Raw genomic sequence first — 23810 nt, forward strand, 5'->3', positions numbered from 1 at the left:
TCTAACAGGCTTGATACAACCACCAACAGCTTTGCACAACCACTGCTCCTGTCCACTCCAAACAAAAGAATGCAATGAATAACTAGGAAAACAAGAAAAAATGCAGGGGACCATTGTGCAGTGTTTCGAAAAGCTATCAGGAGGACAGAAACTGAAACACAGACACGAGTTAATTGACCGGTGTGGGTGCAGAATAGACCATCGGTTGTCGACCCTGTGACCATGGTCCAATTTCCTTATCTGGTGACTGCCGATTTGGGTCTATGCTCGGGTCTATGCTCCTATTCAAGTTGTAGTGGAATAATGAAGGAAAAACCCCAAAAAACATCTATAAAAGTCACTACGGGAACAATGCTGGGCAGTTGGTGAAATTCCATAACGTATGACAAGCAGCAGAGGAAACACGTACAAGGGTGGGTAAAACCTAGAGAGGACGGGACGGCTGCTACTATGGTTATTTAAGAACGGCGGCCCCCTGCTACTGAAAAAAAGAAAGAAAAACTACGGGAACAATATGGAGTAGTTTGTGCCATCCATAACGTATTTCCATAACGCCAATCCTGTCTGTGTTTTACTCACCCTTGTCCGTATTTTCTCTGCCTCATGTCATACGCTATGCCTCTATGAAAGGTGTTGAGCCAGGAAATCTGGCAAAAGGCTGCCGCTTTTATGTTTCTGCCGGCAACCGGCAAAACGAACGAATAACCAGCCAAGCCGGTGGAGTACCGGCCGGGTGGCAACCCTAGTTGCAGAGCAGTTTGTGGGGAGAGTTTGGCCATGCTTTGATCTTTTGCCCCGCTGTAATCCTTGCCATTCTTGTGCGCTGTTCTGTCATGATACCGTACACACTAGACCAATCTTGTTAACAAAATGACCCATACTCCTTGTCTTGGATAGACCACGAATCCCCACTGGCTTTCCGCTCCTCGAATTACCATGTTTGTCAGCGCATAATACGAACGTACAATGTACCAAGTGGGATTTTGGCATTCCCATACGAGAATTCTGCCATATTGACAGGAAGGGCCGTAAATAATATGCCACCCACCAACCATAAGACAAAATTCAAAACAACTGTGCATGAAGGCGTCGTCGACTTCGATGTCGCTACCACTGTCTGTAGATGATCCTATGACGTATTTGGGGTATTCTATTGATCACGTGCCCGTGAACAACAAACTTCCATGGGTAATGGTGCATCAAAACAGCACAGACCGCAAAACAGCTTACAGTATCCAGCAAAGATAAGTGAACGATGTCAATATCTTGAGTGATATGCAAAAGTTATCGGCAAGTTCAAGGGCTCGATTTAAAGGACTGAGTGTGGGTTGTCTTCTGGATGTTAAATATTAGGCATTGCCTGGTAATACCCGTATCTACGAGAGGAAAGGCACTCGGGACAGCCAATGTCGCAGTACAGCTGACAAAGAAGGCTAACGTCACGTGTGAGGCGCCACTATAGGACAAAGTAAGGAAATTAAATTTTCTGAGAATGTCCTCGTAATAAGATGTAGAGCGACTGTTTCTGTCGTATAGGACACGTCTGAAATACCACAGCACAGTTTCAAGTTATGAGGCACTGGTGACATTACAAGCATTCCAGGCGAATGAAGCAAGCTGGAGTTTCAGTTCTATAAGAGCATTGTGTAAACGTAAAAGATCGTTGGAAGAAGGGGTTGTTCCCGTATAGCGTGTTATCACGCACAACGTGGGAGAAGTGTTGCTAACAATGTGAGAAATATGTACATACCTTCAGCTTGGAATGACTAAGGAGACCAAGGTAGAACACTGCAAGGGCAGCGTTCTTAAGGTGAGGCCTGGCCAGGCGGCACTATGCCTAGCCCTATGACCAGGGGCCAGCCGAACCCATCATGTGAAATCCGAGCCCGTCCCATGTCGGCAAATAGAAGGCTTTACACCACTCGGCCCACGGGCTCCGGCTTTGTGATAAGCCTAAGCCCGTACAGTGCTCTAGTCCAAGGTTGCCCGCAACATCGTTGCGGCGAATATGGGTAGCACAAAATGCATAATTATGTAAAATGCACCTGATTGTTTGGTGAAGGAAACGACAGCACCCCTATAGATAGGTGTGGGCGAAGTAACTTTCCCGTATGCCAGGACGCATACCAAAAGCCTTGGCGAAAGCCATCAGACTAGGGAACCAAGAGGAACACACACGTGCGTTCCCTAGTCTCGGTGGTTTTCGTCGTGGATATATGCCAATAGCTCGGTTCCTTTTTATTTATTTAATCATAGCATAAATGTTGTCCCGCAATAAATCACAATCGCTCTCAGATGTGATATGTCGGTAAAGCTTGAGGTCATCAGAACATCGAAGGATCTTGGAATGTCTAATACTGAAGTATGTGTCATCGACAAACATTAAAAGGCAGAGGTCGAGTACGGGACTCTGGGGAACGCCAGATAATAATAAGAAAATTGGCGACAAAGAGCCCGTGCATGCGCACAACATTCGTCCTGCTACTAAGATAAGAGGAGAATCAGGCACACAAACCTTCAGACTGCTTAAAGTTAGTTAGTATACATAAGTAGTTAGTTATACATAAGTTTCGCGAGACTAGTGAGTGATTAGCTTTAGAAAAATCGAAATAGACACCATCGACTTGCTGGTGGTGAAGTGGGCGTTCACCAATAAAATGCAGAAACGTAACTACGCTAGGAGGGTTTTCACAGACCGACCGGTTGCAAAACCGTGCTGCGCGAAACGGATAGCTTGGAACAATGAAAGTGTTAAGCTGCTTAAAGGAGCAACAGGTTCTGCAACGAATAAAATTAGCTCCCGCAACGACGAGTGCGGGTGACCTAGAGAACGCGCACGAGGCTTACTCCCGTTCCCACGAACGCCCATTCCGTTGCACGTTCCCCATTCCACGAATAGAAACAAGTAACTCACGTAACAGCCAATGAGTGGCATCGCCAGTTAGGCCACAAATGGCTTTGTATACCTGTCATGTCATGGGCTACTCGATAGGGTGTGTGTTAGCACACACAATTATTTTCTTTCTTCAACTAGGAATGCAACCACGAAATTAGATAGACGAACAAGGCTAGAGACTCCTCTTGCCTACTAAGACTGCGACATTAAATGTAGCAGTGTTACGGATATTGTCCGAAGTCCAATAAAATCGGCGCACATATGAGGCATGTAAGGTCTTTATAAGCTTACTCATGATGGCACCAATGTGCACGGACGTTTCTGTTGGGAGCATATTAACATTTACAAGGTAAGAGCGAAGCTTTATTATCCTTTAGAAAATTTGAGAACTACCTTGATGCGTTTTTCACACAGATCATGTGGACATCCTCTGAGAAAGAGCATGCAACTATTGGCTCACTAAGTACGTAAAATTTATTAACGAACTTATTAATTATATGTTTCCGGGGCAAATGCGAGATAACAGCATTGGAGCCACTCATTATTTGAAGTTACCCTCCCTTATAAATATATCTGAGACGAGCAAGTACTTTCAATTTCAATTTATTTCCTTGCGGTTGGGAGAGCAGCAAAATGCCAATGAGGCTTGATACCGGCTCCTCCCCCAAGTTCACTATTTACAGCAACAATACAGTGACGATCACAGCGTACAGAAAGAAAACAAAAAACCTTTGAGATAAGTCGCAAAATTTTGCTATGCAAATGAGTCGAAACTGAACGAAACTGAAACCACTAGAGCTCAAACTTCAAACTTCTCGAGATCAAAAAGAGAGAAAGGACGTTCGCTTGGGTAGGCCACGTGTTTTATAGCGATCGAACTGATTAGAACAAACGCTGATATGTTGGCCAGATCAACACGTCCTACATAGACAAGGGCTCTCTCCATAGCCCAGTGGCGTCATCACACCTCGTCCGACCATAGAGTTAATATAGGAAGACTCTAGAGAACGTACTTGACGCGCCGTCAATGGGATTCTCCTATCTCCGAGCGTGACCGCCCGGGCGCAGCCATCAGTTGGCCATGGACAGTGTTGTGGACGAATTTCAGACCCCTAACTACAGCGGAACTGCTCCGTTTGTTGCCAACCCTGTGCAGTCACGTGGGATGACAAACGGGGGAAAGAGCCGATGGAGGCAACGGCGTCCACCGTAGCAAGCGATGCCAGCCGTGTAATTGCGTTGAGTACGCAAGAATCTTCGGGATACGTGCAGAATTGAGTAGTGCTATCGGAACCACAAGGTAAACGTTGCCATTTCAAACGTGAACCATATCTTATCTGAGATTACCTGCGACACCGACAACCCTTTGCTTTCCACCGACACGGATGAAGATGTTTACCGCCTATGACGTGTTCAAGTGGCCTTTGTACGCTTTGCGAGCGAAATCAATGAATTGTTACCCATCGTAACATATGTAGGCATGTATTTCTGAAGGCAACAGAATTCCAAAGATGAATACACAAAGTAAACCGACATTTTCATGCTGCTTTGCGAACCAACGGGAACCGGAAATGGCAAAAACCAAACCACTCGCCATTCCATGCTCTGGTCTGCGAGTTTCGTGATAATAAAGAGACGAACGAACGGCAGCACACAAGCAAGTGATGTAGTGGGGAAATATTCACTGCTTATTTGTTTAATAAATACATATGAGATACGCACATAGTGCGCCGAATTTAGATACCAAGTAATGAATTTAGGAAAACGAGCACGTCTAGTTTAGCGGAATAAAGCAGCCAACGGAAGGCAACGCCTTCCATGACCAACAGATGGCAGCTCCCGCGTGGTCACGCTTTTTTGAGCGAGTCCGACACCCCTGCGTCCGACGGGAATACAACATGGCGTCCGCTTGTTGAGATTGTGTTTGGCACAGATGCTATTTCCAAGACGAATTCACCCGTTTTATTATTTTGTTTTTCGATGTGAACCAACGAACGAGCGTGTACTTCCGAAGAATGGGATCCTACTGCAGAATTTGTGCTCGTAACCTACGAAATAATTGCGTAAGCAGCGGCAAGCCGAGCCACTTACAGCTTTTTTCGTTACGAGTGTACGAACGAAGGTTAGTTGAACCGCTTCACTAGTCGTTTAGATTTGCGTAGCCTTTAATACTTCGTCGAAAACGACCTGTCAGTACTATACTTAGAAATACGTGCACAAGTTGTACTTTTAAGCGTACAATTACAGGCGCATCTGTGTTTGGATGCAACATGGGACTACGTTATGAATATAACACCCCTAGAACGTTGTGATCAAATGATACGGTTACTATTCGCCTTGTACGGTTTTATCTTTTGCTTCTGAGAGGTTGCTTGGTGTAGTTGTTCAATAGCGTGTTTACAGCTAGAACGTGTTGAAGCTAAAGTTTCCGAATATGTCCAGAGTTGCTATTGATTGCTATCTTCTTCCTCCTCCAGAACGTATTGAACAATGACCCTGAATGTCCCCTTTTGCTTATTGGGAGAGGAATTTCTGATTGTTCTCTATTGCTGAGCAGTACTAACCGAACTACTGATGCACAGAAAAGAGCATTAACAACGAACATATGTGTTTCGGCTGCACAAGGGCTGGAAATTTTAAAAGCCAGCTTCACATTCTGTTGCTCAATCTTTGCTGGGTTGAAAGCCTTGAATGTTAGTCCAGGAGCACGCTTTTTTTGGCTGTTCCTCTCCAGCGCATAGTAATTATACACTGCATAAATGATGCTCTACTTAACCTTGATTTCCTGGCCAATGTCACTCATTGTTGGTTAGAAGAAATGCCTTGCAGCTTCTTTGGGTTGAGCCGGTTGTCGCAGATACTTTTGAGAAGCTGAACTGGGTCAACAACGTAAAAATGGAGTTGGATTTCCATTTTGTAAATTAGATTTGAGGAAGTTGTGATATCATTGTCTTTCTTACCGTTATGCAGCTGGCATGTCTTGGTAGTCTTCACATAACAGCCTATCAATAAGCCATTCTGACAGATAACCGTGTCCGTGGGAGATCATCACCTAGAACATGCATGAATATTAAACTTTTTTTCAGTTGTGACGGCTGTCCAGAATTTGGAGAACTTAGGTGAGTGAACCACATTCAAGACCTGCTGAAATGATGCACGCCTCTTTTCCTTTCCTTGCTCGTGGGTCTTAATTGACTATATCACATGAAATTGCAAAGCATTTGATTCAGTACTCGCTTTTTAAATTCCTTCTCAGGTGCCTCTTGCAATGCTGCGCGTACCGGGAATGTTGTTGTTCTTCTTCTACCTCCGCCTCTGGCCATCTCGTAATGCTGTAAGACGTTATAAGTTCCCATGAGCCGGTGCGTGCCACAGATGTCTTTTCTAAAAAGGTCTATTAATTGTTTACAGGGTTCGACTCGTTTAGGGAAAAGTTTTTTTTTTTTTTTTTTGCAAATGCTTCATTACGGAGGTAACGTATTGAACGTGGTTTTTCGTATAGTCAAAAGCTTTATATGAGAAGTCGTCATGTGGCTAGAAGATCGGAAGCAATGGGTCGGCAAAAACAGTAACCCCTAATTCCTGTGACACCCAAGCTTTCGCGCTGTCTCTTCTTCTTGGCGGCGTTGGCCCTGGCGAAAGCATGAGCAAACATTATGCCATTTGTTTGGTCTTTTTACCACCGGTTCTTATCGATTACTCGATGAATGGTCGTTTACGATGGCAGTTGCGCCATTTGACCACAAGGGAAACTTACCAATCCGTCATCATCAAACACACGGGAAAGTTTGAGGTTGGGATATCGCGGATATCTCGAACAAAATATTGTTTTGCAGAAAAAGCCTTGTATCCGAAACATTCTGAGGGGAAAATTATTAAGTAATTAATAAATAAATTATTAAATATTTTTCCACATAATTTCCACATACGCTCCATGCGGATTAAATTATCCTTAAATGCGCATACTCTGAAAGACAATATCAAGGTGAAATAATATACGTTGGCTATAAGTAGTGGTTTAGTTTATGCTGCGTGAGGGCTGTGTGAGGGAACATAAATATTGAACCTCTTTTAGAATCATTTGGCCACGAGATGCCTTCGGTAACCGGTTGCCTAAAGAGGGGTACGGTAGCGGAAAAGTAGCGACGCTAGTATTGAGCTACTTTTTTGTGGAGTAGCAGTATTCCGTTACTTCGTTTTGGTAGCGGGTACATCATATTAGAAGGCCATCGCGCTGTTTATGGACAAGCTAATGAAACTATAAAACATCACTCTTTCGCCTCATTTGCATACCAAAGTCCTTTCAGGATTTTCAAGGAAAGAGCGTGGTTTCAAAAAATGATTGCCTCCCATTCTGCTCTGTCGGGTTTTCGCAAAAACATCTAATGCAAAAGTTAATTAATGGGTATTTGGCTATTAGTCGTCCAGTTATTACAGGAAGCACAGGATTACAGGCAGGTCGCGTAACTCTCTCGCAAACAGAGCACCACTGCTACTCTCACAACATGAAAAAAAAAAAAAAAAACTCTCTAAGCGATAAAGAAACACCGCCCTGTATGTCGATAACATAAAGGACAAATATACAAGGTTCCTCACGAGAAACTGATCAAAATTTTCTTTACAACTGGTGAATCTAAACGATTCACCAATTCGAAACAGCTAGTGCATATGCGTATTCCAGTAACGGCCAACTTAAAGGTAATATTCTGTTAGAAATTAGTTCAAGTTTCAATTAACTCCCATAATGAGTGGCTTTAAGTAGTACAAATAGGTTCATGGTTTAATTATTATAAAGTTTAGAGCACAGCCTTCGGTCCTCTAATCCGGAAAAATCGATACTACAGCTAGCTTCTTTTCTCCAGTATAAAAGTTGGGAAGATGCTAAAGAATGTGTTCATGTGTTTTTGCTGCCTGCCGGTTTCTCCTATACTCCTCTTGGGGGGGGGGGGGGGGGGATATGTTTATTAAGCAAAAAAGAAAGGAAAGGTTAGCCAGGCAAAGAGCCGGCTTGCTATTCCGAAAAAAAAAGAAAAAGGGGAAGGGGAAAACGAAAAAGAAAATGAAGGAAAGAAAAAAGAGAAACGGGGAATCAAAAGAAAAAAGGAAGGAAAGAAAAACAAAAAGCTACAAATAGAAAGGAAAAAGAAGGAAAACAAGAAACAAAAAGAAAGGAAAAGGAAAGAGAAGCAAAAAAGAAACAAAACGAAAGGAAAGGGAAAGAAAGAAAGAAGAAAATAAACACTAGCACAACGGTTACATGCAGTTCACGAGTCCTGAGACTCGGAGAAAACCGAGGAGAGCGGCAGTGACAGCCCACTGGTTGGGGTGCAAGACGGGGCCAAGAAGAGCGGCCAACGAAAATACTGTCCTGGCTCCTCTAGCTGTCACACTCTCTCACTCTAATGACAGGCTATTCCTCAATGCGTGTTGCATCCATGCTTTGTACTGCCGGGTAGAAGGAATGCTGTTATCGCCTATCATCTGGTCTGTTCGACTTGCTCAACACGCTTCAAGGCACGATTCTCGGTGTCATGCGATAGCGTCACACGATAAATCGGCTAACCTAACACCTTGGACGAGCAAACATGCCGTTAACAAAAAACCCCGAGACCGCTGCTTGATAAGCATATTAGGTCCTTCGTCACGGTACGGATTCTGCCAGAGAAAACAACAGTGACGATGTCGACTCTTTCACGCGACAGTACAAAGCGGGGTTCACCAAGCATTGAGGAACAGCCTGTCATCAGAGTGAAATAGGATGACAGCCAGAGGAGGATAGGAAAAAGCAGCAGCGTGAAAAACGGAAAGGACTCACGAAGGTGTTGTATATTCTCATCTTTTATACTGCAGCACAGAAGCTTGCTGCGGCTTCGATTTTTTGCTGATTGGCGACATCAAACTTGTGACGTACAACTTTCCAATTAAGTCATCGACCTATTTTGACTGAATAATGATATGACAGTTAATTAAGACTTGCACTAATTACCGACATAATATTACCTTTAAGTAGGCCGTATTGGAAATAACAATACACATCCAGGCTTTCGAAGTGAACAATGATTCGCAAACTTAAAAAAATTTGGTCAATTTCTTTTCTCGTGACGAACGCTGTATTGCAAATTAATCAATCATTTCCAAATGCAGCCAAGTTCGGACCGGCTTGCTTGTCTCTATGTTTCACTTACTCAGACATTTTTACCATGGTCATTACATACATCTCTCTACATATTACATATTACATACATTACATACATATTTGAAACATCAAATGCAGTATGTAAAGTTAAGCTAGCGTATACTGCTGTCGCTCGAGGTTGATAAAACGAAAGAACTGAAGAGACGGAGGTCTGACTGACGCAGTGAGTCAGGCCTCCGGTTCTTTTCAAGGCGATCCTTCTTGAGATTCGAGGAGTCTGTCAGCGTTCCATTCCCCCTCCAGTTCGACCATGGATCAGTTCGATCATGGGAGATTCCTCGGATAACTCCCCTGGCTCACGTATTCATCGAATCTTTCGTTGTTCGAGATGCTTGATCGCTTGCTTTCTGTTCACTGTATTTTGCTGACCGTTTCTTTTGATAATAGAGAGATTGACCCATTGCTCTAGATTCTTGTTGTATGCTCCTCGCTTAAGTTTATTGCACTGTTGATAGATCGCCAATAATTTTATTGCTCTGTTGATTGATTGCCAATTATTCATTTGCCTGATTAGTGTCACATGCGAAGCACAACTCGCAGGTTGTGCACACGGATACACCTGGCCTTGGATATAGCACTCCCTTTTTGCTTTTTTACATCACAAGACCATTTGTTTCTAAATCGCTTGAATTCCACCCGTACACTTGGGTCACGAGATTTGAGAAACTTTTTACACAGTTTGTTTTTGTAATTTATGCGTTTGAGCAGTATAGGAGTAATCGACGGCTTCCTAATGTTTTTTCGACGCTGTTCTTTGCTTTATTAAAGAAAATGCTGCATTGTAACGCTCGTACAATTTACTGTGGAATGACGTATATAATGTGTGGGGCTTGTTTCTTGTGAAACTCATCCCACTTTATAGTCCGTATTGATAATTCGAAGTCGACTAAGCTCTCCTCTGTATTATTCCGTTTCATATGCCAGGACGCCACTGAATTTGATCTTCTATTTTTCTTTGTTGTTTCTATTATAAAAAACAAAACAAAACAGGAAGATGATCACTTATGGAAGGTATCAGTACTCCTGATGATAAGATATTGTTCGTGTTAGATAGGCAGAGATCGAGTAGGGTGTTAGACTCGGGTTTTGTCGGAATATCTATATACCTCTTGTACCCCAACGACTGCAGAAAACACTAATAAAAAAGATTCGGATAAAAAAAATACATTAAAATCACCTACTAGAGTAACTGGTCGCTTCAGAGCATCGCCATAATCATGAATAGCGTTAAGAAAATTCAAGAAAAATGCCGTATCTCCAGTTGGAGGGCGGTGTATAACTGATACGATTACCAGCACAACTTTCAATTGAAATTGCTTCAACATTTGTATTTACAACGCAAACTTCATGCAACATAACAAAAGGCACCTTTAAATAAAGTGCAATTCCACAGCACATATCCTGTCAGTTATGCCATCACTGGCGATTTAGCGGTAAATGCGAGAGAAATGCATTGTTTTTCTCGTTTTCTTTCTTTTTGGCTTCTTTCCTGTTTTCGTTTTCTTTCTATCTTTTCGTTCCCTTCCCTTTTTTCTTTTCTTTTTATGAAAGGAATAGCAAGTCGGTCTTGGCCTGACTAACCTCTCCTTGCTTTTTTTTCTCATACACCCCCACATTATTACATTACACAAACATTACGCAGACTTCTTCAGGAGCCCACTCGACACACGCCTTGTCTCTTCGAAGAGCGGGGTGCAACTAATGGAGGTCCGGCGAGGCAAGTGTGAGTTTGAGTTTGATTATAGAAAGAGGCAAGTGCGTTCGTCGTCTTCTCCGTGTATTATGGTGTCTTTGATCGTGTTGAACTGTTTCTCGACACAAGCATCGGTCTATGAACAGCCAATCGGATTTCAAACTGAAGTGTTGCCTTGAATTCTGACTCGATGAACACGTTCCAGCACCGGTGACAAGAAAATAGGATTCATGAAGTAGCATCATTTTATGTTTGACGTATATAGCAGGCAAGGACATGATGATCAAGAGATTGCGCGCAAGTATGTGACAGTTGTTCGTTGTTGGGAATAGGCTGAGTCGATATGCGTGTTTTGCAAGTTTGAACTTTGTTGCAGTGTGCCAGGAAGCGCTACGCAATGGACCCAGTACGCTCAGTGCATGTAAATGCGTTAACCCGCCGGTTGTGTCAGTGTAATGACTCAAATAAAGTTCGGTTCATTACAGCACTTTTCACAGTTGTTTTGGAATTACGGAATAACTTTACGGTGTGCATGAAAGCTAGTAGACCTAGAAGTCAGGGATAGCCGGTACAGGCCAGTATGGAACGCAGAAGTCAGCAAGAGCCGGTCAGGCTCAAAGAAGTCACAAGAGTCTCATGGCTCAAGAGTCAAAGAACCGGACCGGCTGCGAGCCGGACCGAAAGACTTCTGATTAGAGGATTGAGGAAGCCCTCGCTGCATCCTCATTGGTCGTGTGCCCAGTGTTGTGTGAACTGTCCTATACTATGGGCTCTATGGGGAGTTGCGGAGAGCTGCTTATATATACAGCTTTTTCCATTTTCAGACTCGTAATGCTGACGCATTAATAAGCATGGTGACCTGGATCACAATTTTTCGATATCTTGTTCGGGCTCAATCCTGATAGCTTTCTCACCTTCTTTTCTCAGAAAAGTTATTCCTTCCCTATGCCATACAAATCTGTAGGACTTCTCTTTTGCTTTTGACCGTGCCATAAAGAACAATTTTCTGTTTCATTCAGTTAGATTTTCGTTTATGTATATTTGGCCGTCAGAAGTTGCATTGCCACGAAATTTTGTTTTCTTCTTTATCCAGCTCTCCTTAACAGATATGTTTACAAATCGAACAATGACTGTCGGTGTCCTTCCTCGTTACCCAGTCTGTGTACGGCTTCTATTTGGTCTGCTGTTGACAGTCTGATGTGTAGCTTGTCTGCAATATCGCAGAGTTTCTCAAGGACATTTTCATGTTGAGTTGGTCTCAGACCGTGTATCTCAATAGTATTAATAATATCTATCTATGTATATGTATGTCAATATATCAATAACAATAATATATGTATCTCAATCATATTAATATTAATAATAATAATATCTAAAAAAAGCGAGTGACTCAACTTGAAAACAAAGCCGAACAACATAATAGGCTTAATTATGCCTATTATATTGTTCGACTTATACAGGGTGTTTCCTTTTATCTGCAACAAATTTTCATGAAAAGGGGAATTGCCTTAGAGCGGTTTTACTTTTGGCATTGAATTACTCGATGGGGCTGCTACTAGGAAACCAATTTTTTGCTCAATTAGGGAACTAATAAACATAGATATTTTGATCAACTTTTTAATTATTGACGTTAGGGAGCGCATTGCAATTGCAATATTAAAGCCTGGTCACCACATGATCCGCTCGAACCACTGATGAAGCACAAAAGTAACCTACGCGCGTGCTATAGACCTGAGCACTTCACAGCGGCCGTCCACTGGAAACAGAAAGTGATCGCCAAAAGAGCGAAGGTGACGTCGATATCTCCGCCCTCACTTACCGTCACAGAAAACGTAATGATTCACGATCTTTGTTTCCTTTTGTTTTTCTTTTTTGCTTGCAAATAACTTTGGGCATCACCACTACATATCAGCGCTTATCGTAACCAGGAAGGGCAAGAGCTGTGTCCGCAGAATGAAATGACTGATACAGCAAGCGATTGCCAACACATGAAAGAACTAAAGGAAGGAAAAAGAAAAACAAAACAAAGATCGTGAAACATACCGCGATAAGGGTTGGCCAGCATCGCGTGTGACGTTTTTCTGAGGGAGGAGATATCGACGTCACCGTCGCTCTTTTTGTCATCACTTTCTGTTTCCAGCGGACGGCCGGGGTGAATTCTCTTGGGTCTATAGCATGCGCTGAGATTACTTTAGTGCTTCATCAGTGGTTCGTGCGGATCATGTGATGATCAGGCTTTAATGTTACAATTGCAATGTGCTCCCTCAAGTCAATAATTAAAAAGTTGATTAAAATATATCTGCTAATTAGTCCCCCAACTGAAGAAAAAATCGAATAGAAAATCGAACTGTCAAGTAACCGATTGCCAAAAGTAAAACCGCCCTAAGGAAACTCCCCTTTTTATGAAAATGTGTTGCAGATAAAAGGAAGCACCCTGTACATTCAATATTCAGAGTATCGACAATGAATTCCAAGAGCGAGCATGCGCCATCTTGTTTCCGCGCAACGTTACAAACGTGCACGCACACTTCAGAGCACTTTAGCTCATGATGCCATCTATCGTGCGCGGGTGAAATGTTCCTTTCGTTTGCAAACAGCTCATCAAGGCTGACGGCCTTGAGCTCACCCTGACTACCTCGGGACGCTCCGCTTGGCAATACATGGATTATCGCACAGCAATCATACACACTCACTCTACCACAGGGAGCATTATGTTAGCCGTCTTTGATCCTCAAATAGGGATGGCACCGGTGTGGTGCGGAAACAAGATGGCGCTCCTGCTCTTCCGTGGACCTCAGTGTCGATACTCTGAAGCGAAGCTTATTTAGTGACTCTAGCTTGACCTTCTGCAGAATACGTGATCTTCTTTTCATTTTCCTTTCCCTCTTCTCGCATGCTGTTCCCCCATGCATGTACATGGTGTTCTGGTGATTAGTAAACTTTGCTGGTTTGAGTCGTGTGTTCGTGTCGTCTTTCTGTGTGACCAGACTCAGGATTTTACATAATGCAGTTCATCCACCAGCCTGCCTGCATATACGCCATCTTGTTTATGTTTACTTTGTTAACTTTTGAGATCAACTAGCCAAATTTGATGGATTCTAAGCGTGCCGACCTTTACCTTTCACCTTTTTACCAACCTTCTCATTGCGTACTGCTAGCTTTGCTGTGGGCTAACTCTTTAAGAGTATGAAAGAACATGAAAGAACTGATGTTCTGAGGCTGTTACAACACAGAAGGGACAAGTACATACAAAGCCTCAATTTGCCTAAGAAATTAACGATGAAAGATGTGAACAATCCAGAAGATGTGGGTTCGAGTCCTACAGCTGGCTAACCTTTTCAGTGACTTTCATACTTCATCTTTCATCTCTAAGAGTACCAGGCTTGAGAACTTCTTTCTTTTTTTTTCTTTTTCGGATAGCTAGTCCAGCAGCATATCTTACGATTTTTATTGTGCATTATCCAATGTGGGCTTGCTTCAGAAAAATATGAGTCAAAATTTCATATGTCACTTGCAAAAGAAAAAAATCGCAAAATCCTTTGCATTTCACCACTTCTGGTAACCGCGCACCTTTCAAAGCAGTTAACTCATAATTTCCACCACGATCTCGAATTCTCCTTCCTTCACAAAAACGAGAGGAAAAGGAAATAGAAAATGCAAACCGTAATTATAGGTCCGCAGTTGCCATTCATGCTAGGGGCGGTTTTTGTAAGGGAGGCGCAGTTCGGAGGCGTCACGTGCTAGCTCGAACGCCGCTATTTCCAGCATGTCATTACATGTGACGAGAAGCATCCAGACTCTTTTATTCTATGAACCACGGTAATGAAGGAAAACAGTCGCTGGATCACTTCTTGTGGATTTGCGTTTTGTCAATGCAGTCACCGCGTACGACTCCCAGCATGTTTGCGGTTATTTCCTGCATGCCGGAGCGGCGGTCGCCCTGCACACCGCCTATCACATCAATTAAATGACATCCTCTCGTGGAACACCCTGTATATGTGTATAGTACACCTACAACACTTTGCAGTATAGAGGTCATAGGCCCGGTTTCACCAACGCCGATTAACACTTGAACCGATATCAACGGTCCCTGAACTTGAATTTCACCCTTAACTGTGCTTCACAAAAGGCAGTTATTATTACTGAAACATTCATCACGTCATCAACTAGCGTTTGCAAAAAGGAATTGAACGTTAATTTTAAGTTTTAGCAAGGCTTCATCTCGGTTCAAAGTTAACCAGCGTTGGTCAAACCTCACATACTGATGTTAGCCATAATACCCTCGATAAGATGTTGATATGTAGTGTCAACCTGGTATGGAACATCTCGGGCCCATGTAGTCCCCGAAACAGCTCGTATATGATGAGTATCGCAGACATCTGTATGAAACAGAGAGAAAAAAAATAAAACTTTAAATGGGAAATGCCCTGAAGTAATTCATGCGCACATGCAGAATCTTCTCGGACAGTTCATTTTCTGGCGTTTCATGACATCCTTAGAAGTCATGCATCAATAAACATATATGATGTGCGTGTTTTCTCCGAGGAGGAGAGAATCACAGTTAGGAGCACATTTCCTTTGAAATCTTTCAAATCGCTCTGAACGTGTAAACTGGTAGACATTAGGCACATCTGCTAATCAAGAGCGTTGAGACCATCATGGCAAGACACTGATAATATATTTTTTTAAATGCAATTTCCGATACAACACGAAGGAAAAATGCACACAGACACCACACGAAAGACCCTTCGAGACCCTTCGACAGAGCCACTTCGGGTAGGAAGTAATGCCACTGACGCTGCTGACGCTTGGATTGGCATCTGTCTGTTTCTAGGCACGTAAAATAAATATAAATATATTTTAGCTCTGACACGCCAACAATAATGATCAGTCACGGAAGATGAAAGATGCCGCATGAAACCATGTTCTCAACAAGCCGAAGCAACGACGTGTGCCTCATCACGATCGCCATCATTCAACCGTATCGTATTTTGATGGTACCTATGGCGTCAGGAGTCTGGACGGAGGTGGCGACTCTGACTACCTGGGATTTTTCAAAAAGGGTAAGATAAGTACATGCTCTTCTTTTTATTTTTTATTTTTTTTTTTGCGCTCAGGAGACCGCATCGATTAGCGAAAGGATAGAGGGGCAACGGAGGTTTAGAGGACGTTAGATTTAAATCACGTTGACGTAACGGGTCGTACCAGTACAGAACAGCCTGCAAGACGTACATCTAGTCAGGTGCACTAACATCGGCGCACGGAAGCCGAAAGCTTCAAACGCAAAAGCCGATGAAAAATGAATGACTCTGTGCAACATGGGGTGTGCAGAAGATTGTGCTACTTATAGGCAAAACACTTTCTTCAACTTCAAGAGGCCGAAATGGCAATAATTGCGCATGCAACATATGCTCACAAATAAGTGCGATTCAAAACATAATAGAAGCGAAAACTCCCATGACAGCAGCACGACAAGTCGAAGTAGAAAGCGTAAGATGCAAACCAGAGGACAGAGAGTGAAGTAGAGACCGTAAAAAAATACAAGGAAAACATAGATCAGCTGTGACCAGAGGTGGGGATTAATGCATTACAAAGTAATGCATTACTGGTAATGCACTACTTTTGAGTAATGAGTAATGGTAATGAATTACATTTTGCCAGCAAGTACTGAGTAATGGTAATGCATTACATTCCGACTAAGTAATGCAGGGTGGCATTACTCATTACTTTTGTCGAATGTTCATTGCGCCACGCGAAGATTTGGAACATCCAGGTTCTCTTCAACCCGCCTTTAACGATGAGCACAGGGCAACATGGAAAGAGAAAGGCGCGGCCTGGGGAATTCTGCAAGCGTTCAACAGCCGGTGGTGTGTGTCACAACTGTCTACATGATGATATCACCGATTTTCTCCTGTGTACATTTGGAGTAAAGGATAATCAGTGAAATAGAAACATAGCCTCTATGAAGGTAACACGTAATTATTGCTGTAGTGATTCACTGCTTTGGTACGGTCCCGTGTTAGTTTCACTTGTGCTGTAAGAGGTAGTTCTTCTGCCAGTTTTTCCGTAGGCTGGACTTCATCCGCCGACTTCATAATGCTAGAAAAGGTATTTGCAATAAATCTTATCGATAGTTTTTGCCTATCAGACTCGCTTCTTGCGGGGATTTAGTGGCACCAATTTGGGGATACTCGGGTGGCTATTGCCTACAGCAAAAAAAAAAAAGCAAGGCAAGCAACTTATGCATAGCATCTTTGAGGCTTATGCCCTAAAATGTAAATGTAATGCCAGAGTAATATGCCATTACTTCGTTAAATGACGTTCGTTAAATGACTTCGTTAAATGTACTTCGTTAAAGTAATGACATTACTAATGCATTACTAATATACAAAAAGTAATGAGTAATGTAACGCATTAGTTTTTTATGCAAGTAATGAGTAATGGTAATGCATTACAAAATAAAAGTAATTTCCCCACCTCTGGCTGTGACGAAGGTGGGGGAGCTTCAAACTAGAGTGCAACTCACTGTATCACGAAACGTAGCTCTATACCACAACAGTAACGGACACGGGCAGCAATGCAGGAGGTGAGGATGAGAGGAAGCGTGTATGGGTTGTACATCTACAGCGGGGGGAGAAAGTGGACGTTCGAGAGTTCGAAGAAAACCTCATTACCCCCGACAGCCGCGACCGTTGGCAGTAAATTTGGGCCAGAGGTCGGGGATTATGAGGTGACGCTCCTGTCAAAAGTCTTAAAACAGTCCAAGTTGGGGTTAAAATACTTTGAACCCGGAACGTCCGATTGGAGGTACTGGTTTGAGGTTGTGGTCGAAAACGTGACCCTTTTAAGCAGGTGTCGGGGCCCGAAGAGGGAGAGAAACATTTGTCAGGAGGTCTATGACTGGTGTGAATTTTAGCTCCAGCCCGGAGAGTTTCAGATGTATGTCAAAAGCCATATACGTTTGTATTGTACATGAGTGTAAATTAACCTAGTCGTTGTTGAGCCCCTTGTCCGTCAGACGTCTTCATGAACATCAGTTCCCGATCATCGGACGTCACATCGAACCGACCTTCCCGCTAGAGAATCAAGTGGTGGAAGAAATATTACTTAGCTGGACAATGCAACATCCAATAGATAGTTGTGTAACCTCTGGCGGGCATAAAGCGATAGACGTGGCAGGGACGGCAAGCAGCCACAGGGAAGAGACAGCAAGAGGAACAATGAATGACTGCATGAGGCAGAACATGCACAATGAGAGGACATAACCCTTTAAACTCCCTACGATCAAAACATAGCGCGCACTGCACCCCCGAAATGTTAAAGATGTAAAAAAGCATGTGTCTAGGCACACAAAGGGACGACACGGATACGCGACGTCCCACACTCTGGCTTTTACATAATGGAGATGATCCACCAGCTTCCTGCATCTTGTGGTAAACATAGCATTGATCATAGTGGGAAACTTTAATATACGATGGATGGTCGACATGGTCCTACAAAAAACTGAAAAGAAAGAGGATACAATAAAGGTATGTGCGAAAGAAGGTGCCCGTGTAGAAGAAATCCTACACCAAGGTGAGCTTTTGCTACAGAAGTCTAAGGGTGCTGAAGCGCTGGTGATAGTTCAAGGTGGAACAAATGACCTCCTGACATACACACCAGCCATGATTCTTGGGCAACCCAGAATGCCACAAGGCGATGTTTAAGGTATGTACAATTCCTGGCATATCCGAAAGAGACCCTCAGCTAAAAACCGCAGCAGCTGACTTGAGCAGGGCCATTTACCAGGTGGGCCAAGAGCTGAACTTCATGAATATCCTGCCATCCGAGCCATATGCCATAGACGCGGATGGGATGCAGTGCAGTGAGGAACCTCGACCAGGCTGGGTATCAACCTTGGCAACAAGGCGGCAGTTATTGAGACCTTCCTATGGAATACATCCTCGTCCCAGAACACAAGCAAAGGCAGGGTTGGAGACACAGGAGGCCTCCCCGAGAAGATGACAGATACTTGGTAGATACACTCAAAATGCCCTAGTCAACTCCAAGAAGGGAAACTCCCATAGGAGATGGTATGGCCCTCAACCCAAGGTGACAGAAAGACCAAAACTCAGACTGTGGGAAAAAGTGGCCCAGACACAGTAGGAGAAGAACACAAAACAGAACTAACAATGGCTGTGTTAAAGATGCTGGCCAGCAAAACGGCTTTATATACATGACTAATGAGCGCAGCATGCATAGACATTTATGGCGCAGCTGAAACGTATCTAAGGAGTGACGAGGTACCAATCCCACACAGCAGGATACAATGGGACCGGAACTGAGTCTGAACCGAACGCCCCCAAATAACGGTTCCGATCCGTTGACACCGGCCAAACTGAACTCGAGGAGCACTCTCAAGGTAGCACCGATGCAACCTCGAGATTTTCGAGAAACACGCGAAGAAACTCGAGGAGCGTCTCGAGTCAACGTCAAGTAATTAAGCGCAAAATCCACCTCGAGGAAAAGCTTGAGTCCTGTTTCAGGTTGTGGCATCGGTAACCTAGTTGGTAAGGTGTCCGCCTACTGGTTCCAAGGCTTCAGGTTCGATCTCGGCCATAGGATGCCAGCAGCTTGGTTAGATACACCGTCTTCTGCGAACGGCATTAAAGGAGCATGGAAGTGACATTTAACATGGTTCGAAACCCTGCTTCATCTGTGAAGCTGTCAAGCAGGAGTCACCATGCAAAATATTTTCGCTCTGCGGCGTATTGTCACTGAGCAATAAAATTTACAAAAGACGTTCAGAAAAAGCAGTGGCGGACGAGATACACGAGCCCCGCGTGACGTAGATGCTGCTCAATGCCCTTCTTCTGTACTTTTTCTTCTGGGCTGACGCGCGCTTATACATGCTTGAGCTGTGCCGTTGGACGTCACTGGTCACGTGCCGGAGCCCATGATACGTTACGACGTCTTCTCGTTCGGCGATGCGCTCCTTGCATGTGGAGAGGGTTTTTGAAAGGTGTGCGGAACAGAGCCTTGCGCGTGCTCTGTAGGTCACCTGCGCTCATAGTTGTTTCGCAGGAGCTCATTTTATTCGGTCCAGAAGACGTCGCAGCGAGAAACAAAATATATTTTGGGGGTCACTTCCATGCTCCTTTAAGGCGACGGTCGTATCCGTTCCAGTCGAATTCAACAATATAGTGTCATTTTATTCCTCGGGGACCAGTGCCAACGGTACTGAACTCACGCAAGAGAGTGATGTACTTTGACTGAAATTCCAAGAAATGCATCACAAGAGCAAACGCCGGATGTTGAGAGTATGCCGAAATTCTCGCTCTGGAAAAACGAGAAAACGTCACTCCGTAAGCATGAATAGTGAATGGTGTCGCCTTTGCGTACGTAAGGGATAGCGTTGGTGGTTCTGCGCACGCGCAAGACACAAGCAGAGCTTTGCGCATTGCTTAGAACCACCACGCCATCCCTTACGTACACAAATGCGAGAGTGTACGTTATACTAACACTTACTAATGAGGGCGTGACTCTGAAAAAAGGGATGCGGCGGCCGTGCGAAGATCTAGCAGAGTTAAAGCGAGGCCCCACTTGCGGGAGAGCTCCCACGCTGCGACGGCGTAGAGGGCGTCCTGGTTCTCCGCGAGGGCAGATCTCTGCTAACGCCACCTAGATGCAGAAGGCCTGCTTATTGCATCCTCTCCCTCCTCCTCTACGTCGTCACGTAAAGTCAGAATTAATCTGCTACCGCGATTCGCCGTTCTGCGAATTGAAAAACTCGCAAATCATTGCAGCAAGTTTGAACCTGCTTGAACTTCGCAAGTTTCAACCTGTAGACTAAAAATGCAACACGCTTCCCCAGAAAATTTGTCTTAAGAACCGTACTGCGCTTTATTTTGTTTTCCCATTTTCTACGCGGGGACGTTCACTACTCGCTGGCGACAATGACTGCCCATGCGGCTGACAGTGACTTGTTTCCATGTCTACGACGTTGAAAGCACGTTCGCGGTTGGCTACGGCCTTTGAAAACGCGATCCAGATTGGCTGACTCTTAGTTGTTACGTCAGGTCGACGAGTATGCAGGCTTTATATATTTGGTTGGTGTTCGCTCCGCACGACTGATCGCGAGCGCGGACGGCGGGTAGCCAAGAAGGACACAGAAGGCTGTGTCTCAAGTTATCGCAAGATAGATTCGCTTTCTTCTAGCGCTATACGTAAAAATTACTATTGAATTGATAGTCGAAACAACGTTTCGTAAACATACATCTATATTATCGTATGTTAATCCGGTAGGAATATCGATTGGACGTATACTAGACGTCGCAATGCCCCACAGGCAGTGGCGTATCTAGGGTGTGGCAGGTGTGGACAGGTGCCATGGGCGCCAGGAGAACAGGGGCGCCATTATGTGGTCGGGTGTGAATGTGCCAGGTCGGGCACTCAATCTGGCACATTCGTAAATGGTCTAAAGCAACCGCCATTAGAGAGGTTGTAGTGTGAAACCTTGTGCGGACCACACGAAAACGCATCCCCAAGGACATCATGTTAACCATGTTGCCATGGGCGCAGGTAGCTCTAGATACGCCACTGCTCACAGGCACGTCCACCGGATGTGATAAATGTCCAGCTGTTACATCCAGAGGATATCCATTTATACAGTTATGGATGAGCTACGGACGATCCATAGTACATCATTCCACGTTAGCTGGACATACCCGGATGTCTACTAGACATCCCAAATGTCTTAAGATATTTGGATCTTTCTGGTATGTCTAATAGACGCTTGTGGTTTGTGGTTATATTAGCTGTCTCTGCTTCTCAGCTGCGGATGGCGGTAGTGCGGAGCGGAAATAACATGGCTTCCCTGCTCTCCTGTGGAGCTTATAGTGTCGTACTCTGAAGCGAAGCTTATTTAGTGAGCCTAGCATCATTCAAACCTCGCTTACTGAGAGTAAACCATGCGGAAGCACGTACCGGTTCCCATTTCTCCTCGAGTATTCGACAGCAGTGCCACGCGCGGTCGTCCGCTTTTTCCCCTCAGCTTCCACGATGATATCGAACGCCACATTTTCCACTATACCTTTTGGGGTACTGTATCTCAGTTATCTGACTTCCAATTACGTGTGCATCCGCCTGGTTGACTGAACATAAGCATCGTAGCCCACATTATGTGGTATGTTAGACGTATACCTGTTCCTGTTTCGTAAACGTTAAAGCTAAAATAGTTCGAAAATGCACTGCATAACACAGATTATATTCCTGAATATTCGACTGCGTTTAGTTTATGAAAGTTAGTGAAACTGAGGAAGATTCTGCCTCGCCGTTCTCGCTGTTTTTACTCTGTGTTCCACGTCTGCCATATATTATGAAAAGTAGCGGTAACGCGGTAGCTGAGAAAGAATCCGCCGCTGCCCACATTTGTAGCGGAAATACTTTTCCCGTTACCAATTTAAAATGTAGCGCTATCGCTACGCCTCTACTGGAAAAGGTAGCGCACGCGGTAGCGGCCCTACCAGTAGCGCCGCTATGTACAACGCTGCTCACTGGTTAGCTCTTCACCGATGTCTCAAGTGTTTTTACCAAATATAAAGTTACTCGATAGCGTCAGCCGTTTCCGAATTATTCAGTTCAGTGGAATTTTCGTGGAACACTCGGTAGAATAATGCTAATAATTTTAAAGAAATAAGCGTCACTTGTTATTTCACATGTTTTATTTCTCAGCACGAGAAAACAGACAGCAACAGGAAGCAATCGCGCCACATTTGTCATTTGCCACATTCGTTTTGCTTAGCTTGGCAAGTACACCGCGGGCCCTGCTTTGCCCGAATAATATCGCACTCGTGGTACACGCCGAGTGACGCTTCTTCCTGCCACTCCTCTCCACTTTTACACGGTTGCTTGTGGCTGCAGTTCGTACAACCTGATCCAATAGTGTGGCTCTACGCAGAAGCTGCTTTGCCGTCAGATGAGTGCTCTACGGGGGTACTATAATGCTGATGGAAGTGAAACGAATGTACAGGAGGTTCTGCGCGTTCAACAATTGGGCATTTGGTGGGCAGATCAATAACAACGGAGCGAGACAATATCGAGGTTAAAAAACAAAGAACATTATTCAATTAATAAAGCAGTGAGCGAGGAAGCGACGTGCATGAAACCCACAACTTGACCGGTCCAGCCCACTAAAATTACTCTTAGTGCACCGACGGCGTTCTTTTGGCCGTGTTCGCTTCGGTCGCATCTAGCAGGCGCCTAATAGCGCGCAATAAAATGTGGTCGAACGTCCCAATTTCTGGTCGCGTTGCAGGCGCTAGAAGGAGGCAAGCGAATCTGCGAAAAGCACTGAGTGTCATTTAGTCAGCACGATGTTGACCTCATCCAGTGCAAATTGCGGCAAATTGGCCAGTGGAACAGGAGAGCCACTGAAGTGTCGCTTACTGATTTCATGGTTGCTATCAGATCAGTCATGGGTAAGTTACCGAAGAAAAGTAACTAAGTTTCAGACAGCCTGCAAAAATAGTAACTGAGTTAGGGTTACAGTTGAACTTCAAGAAAGCTGAATAAATGTAACACACACACAAAAAAAAAGTTTTAGCATTCGTGCTAGTTATGCTGTGTGTAAATAGATTATTTCCTACATTCCAGTTTAAGGCCATCCTGGCTGTGTAGGTATAAGATGACAAAATTCGTCGCATTCCTGATTGCGGGAAAAAAAGTGACAAAATGACGCTAGAGGACTGATGCGGAAAAAATATTGAAATAAATGAGTAACTTAGCTACAGCTACATTTTATTAGTTACCTTAACCGAACGCGGTACCTAGTTATAGTTACTTGTAATTTAGTTATTACCCAAGACTGGATCAGGTGCACTCTAAAAATGGAACCGCCACAACGCGCTCAGAAGAAGCCATCATTCAGAATGGCATCCTCGTATTTCCTGATTTGTTAAAAAAGGAGAGCCGGACGTGTTTTTGTTTTTATGCAAACTTGCACGTACGTCAGCTGCTACAATAGCTGTATCGCTCCACGCAGTTGT

Source organism: Ornithodoros turicata, chromosome 7 (genome assembly GCF_037126465.1).
Source record: "Ornithodoros turicata isolate Travis chromosome 7, ASM3712646v1, whole genome shotgun sequence".
Classification (NCBI taxonomy): Eukaryota; Metazoa; Arthropoda; class Arachnida; order Ixodida; family Argasidae; genus Ornithodoros; species Ornithodoros turicata.